General features: G+C 49.9%; 1 pseudogene; it reads left to right on the top strand.

Moving 5' to 3' along the window:
- The first annotated feature begins 1,852 nt into the window (after positions 1-1,852).
- Positions 1,853-3,828, top strand: LOC135892569 (chemerin-like receptor 1; annotated as a pseudogene).
- Positions 3,829-4,057: the final 229 nt, after the last annotated feature.

The raw sequence follows: 4,057 nt of genomic DNA, 5'->3' as shown, positions 1-4,057 counted from the left end.
TTTGATTCAGTAGTTCTCAGCATCCCAACTATACAAATTGTTCTAGCAACCCTGACCCAACCCCTCTCCCCACAGCAGCCCCCCTGAATTCCTCCATGTCCCTTGTATAAGCAGCCCCCATGCCCCACCCCCGTGGTGGCCACATCTCAGTGGGAAAAGACTCTATAGACTTGTGGCTTTCAATCTTTCCAGACTACTCTACCCCTTTCAGGATTCTCATTTTTCTTGATTACCCCCAAGTTTCTCCTCACTTAAAAACTACTTTTTTACCCAATCAGACACAAATATACCACTTTCACAGCACACTAGTACTGAAAGATCGTTTACTTTCTCATTTTGTCATATAATTATAAAATAAATAAATGAGGATAAAAATATCATACTTACATTTCAGTGGACAGTATATAGAGCAGTAGAAAGAAGTCATTGCTTTTAAGTCCCCTGTTGTAAAACTAGGCAAATATCTAGATGAGTTGCTGTACCCCTTGGAAGATCTCTGCATACCCCCAGTGGTACATGTACCCCTGGTTGAGAACCACTGCTATAGACTGTTATCCAAAGGCTCAGGGATGACTATGAAAGTAAAACCACCTGACCAGTAGATGGCAGCATGCACCGGGCATTAGGTCACACACACACACACATTCCTGTCTGTCGCTGACTATACGAGCAAGTCAGTTGCTTGTCAGAAAGTGGCAATCAAGTCACCCCGTCACCTTCCCTTTCACTTGGTCTACACTAGCAAGTGATGTTGGTATAACTACCTTGCTCATGGGTGTGGAAAACCCACCCCCCTGTGTGACGCTGTTATACCGACCTAACGCCCGGTGTAGACAACACTTCTCCCGTCAACACAGCAACCGCGTCTCGGGGGGGTGGTGGGTTGGATTAACTACGCCAATGGGAGACGCTCTCGCGTCAGCATAGACAGCATCTTCACTGAGCCGCTACTGCGGAGCAGCTGCAGCTGTGCAGCCTTCCCGGTGTAGACGTGTCCTTTGATAAACTGAACTGACAGACTCCTGGAGTCTCTCTCTGCCAAGCCTGGGGTCCAGTCCATTAATCCTTCTCGTGGCTCGTCTCTGACCCCCTCCAGTTGCTCAACATCCTTCTTGAAGGGTGGGCGCCAGAACCGGACACAGGATCCCAGCGACGGTTACACCAGGGCCAGATCCAGAGGGAAAATCACCTCCCTGCTCCTAATAGAGACTCCCCTGTTGATGCATCCCAGCACGGCTGGAGCCCTGTTGGTTCTGGGAACTCAGGATGAGCTAAAAAGTGCCCCCAGGCCTGAGGCATCCAAGCAAATGATGAGAGACGAAGGCGGGTTGCAGGCCGGGCTGTGGTTTGTGTCATCTCTAGCACAGAGCGAGGGTTTCCTTAGCTTTGGCTGTTCTGTAACATGGCCCAGGCCGAGGGGTGGGTTCCCTGCAGCAAAGGCAGGGCTGAGTATCTCACACATCCGAGTCCCAACGGGGCTCTGTTGGCTTTCCCCAGCAAGGAAGGACTGGAGGGCAGAGTCCCAGCTGCCATCTCTGCTCTTGGGACCACACCCGGTGCCCTGCCCTCCTGCCCCAAGATGTGAACAGCCGAATGCAGACACCTTGCTAGGCCCCAGCAAGGCGGGGCAGCTTGTGGTTCATCTGTATGTAGCAGTGGGCCCCAGAGTCCTTCCAGGCTTTGCAGACATGGATCCAGCCACATCCTGTGATCTTCTCCCCACCCCGCCCCGCAGATATGCCCCAACATGAACAGTTCCCTGCTCCGGGTTGAGCCAGTCTGGACAAGCTGCAGGTGTCACATTGGGGACCTGGAATGGAGGTCGACTCTGAGAGGCTGCGTCCCCCAAGACATGGGTAAGGAAATTAGGTAAACCCACCAAGTGCCCCACTGGATCTCATTCTCACCCCCTCACTGCTGCCCCCATCCCCTCCCCTCATCTGCTCTGGATAGAGCTGGTTGAAATTATATGTGGGTCTTGTTGTCAGAGGTCAAGGGCCCCATCACCCTGGGTGCTACACAGACCCTGACTGAGCTCGTGGGTCCCATCACACCAGGCAGTGCACAGCCCCACAGGGAGAAACAGGCCTGGCCACAGCGAGCTCACACTCTAAAGTTAAACAGAGAAATGTTTGGAGGGGAAACTGAGTCACGGGGCCATGACGTGACTTGTCCAATCTACCCAAACAGTTCAGTGGCAGAGTCTGGGATGCAACCCAGGAGTCCTGACTCCACGTCTGTCCACTACAATAGACTCTTGCAATATCCTTCCTTTAAAGAAAAAATCTTTTGACTTGTTACTGGTCACTTCTTCCTCTTTTTTTTTTTTTTTAACCAGGTGGCTTTTTTGTCGTAGTCACTGTTTCCATACGGGGGTTCTTTCATGGGGATTCTTTCTGTTCCACTAACTCATCCCCCCAAAATGACCTAAAACACACAAAAACTGCACTTCAAAATGAAGGGGGGAGGGGAAGAAGAATCACTTTCAAAAATTCCATTATTTGAAAAAAAAAGGGGGGGGGAAATGATCATTGATATATATATATATATATATATATATATATATATATATTAACAAAGGCGGGAATAACCAGCTCCTTCGGGCAACTAACAGCAAGAAGATTATTTGAGGCTTCTGTCAAATCTCTGGCTCTGGCTCTTCATCCAGGACACCCAACTGTCCACCTCCCATTACCTGGAAATATAACTTTTCAGCAAGAAGCAAACGTGGGATTTTTAAATATTTGGTTTAGTGAAACAAATTATATTATGTAAAAACAAAAAATGTTTGGGCAGAGAATAGACACAACAAGTCCTGCATCTTGGCAGGGGGTTAGACGAGATGACCCTTGCAGTCCCCTTCTAACCCTCTAGCTCTATGCTCCAAAGATCTTTGAACCATTGGTGCCATTGGCTTACAAGGAGCCCTTTTCATTGCTCTTCCTTCCAACCACGCCCTAACACAAAGGAGGGGATAGTGTGACTGCAACACCTCTGAGAATGGTGTTCCTAATCATCTCTCTGATACTTGAGGTGTGGTCTTCTTCACCGGCTGCTGTGTGGAGAGGATGGCCAGTGCCGTGTGGTTCCTGAACCAGGCCGTGGCCGATTTAATCTTTGTCATCTTCCTGCCCCTCAGATTCAGCTCCATCATCAGCCTGGACTTATACTGCCCCTGGAGGCTGAGCAGCACCATCACCTCCCTACACATGTTCTCCAGTACCTTCCTCCTAAAGGCCCTCAGTGTCGATCGATGCATCCTCGTGGCACGTCCTGAGTGGGCCCGGAACCACCGCATGCCCCCCCCCCAGTTTCGAGGTGGTTCTGGGTGCATGGGTCCCGTCTCTTGGGTTCAGCTCTCAGTTCAGTGATCTCCGGGAATCCCTCCTCTGACCTGCCTGCACCAGCATGTATTTCTGACTGGATGAAGGGAGGGTGAAGGCCGCCTTAGTGATCCAGTTCCTGGTCAGGTTTCTGATCCAACTAGCCCTGATTTTGATCCCAACCTTCTACATTGTTCTAGCTGCCAAGCTGAGAAGGAACAGGCTGATCCAGTCCACCAAGCCCCTCAAGATCCTTCTCGGCTTGATCCCGACCTTTTTCCTCTGCTGGCTGCCGCATCACGTCTTCTCCTTCCTTCTGATATCAGTGACGTGCCCTCCACCTCTTCTGGACATAGGAAGCGCTTTGGCTTGTGTCCTGACATATTTCAGCAGCTGCCTCCACCCCATCTTCTACCTCACCATGGAGAAAGAGTTTCTGAGGTATCGGCAATGTGCATGCAGTCCCCAAACTACCGATAAGTCGGGACCAGAGCTGGCTGAATAGGGGAATGGATGGAATTGTCAACATTTGCATGAAGAAAGATGAAGAATTCTGTTTACCGGGACCTATAGCTTCCTCTTGAACCCAAAATTGTATTTTTAGCCAGTTAATGTTTTGGTCTTATTCAGAGAAGAGCCACGAGAATGATTACTGGATTAGAAAACCTGCTTCGGAGTGAGAGACTCAAGGAGCTCAATCTATTTACCTTAACAAAGAGAAGGTGAAGGGGTGA

This window comes from Emys orbicularis, chromosome 20, assembly GCF_028017835.1.
Source record: "Emys orbicularis isolate rEmyOrb1 chromosome 20, rEmyOrb1.hap1, whole genome shotgun sequence".
Classification (NCBI taxonomy): Eukaryota; Metazoa; Chordata; order Testudines; family Emydidae; genus Emys; species Emys orbicularis.
The sequence above is the reverse complement of the archived record's forward strand: the minus strand, read 5'-3'. Positions and strand labels throughout refer to the sequence as shown.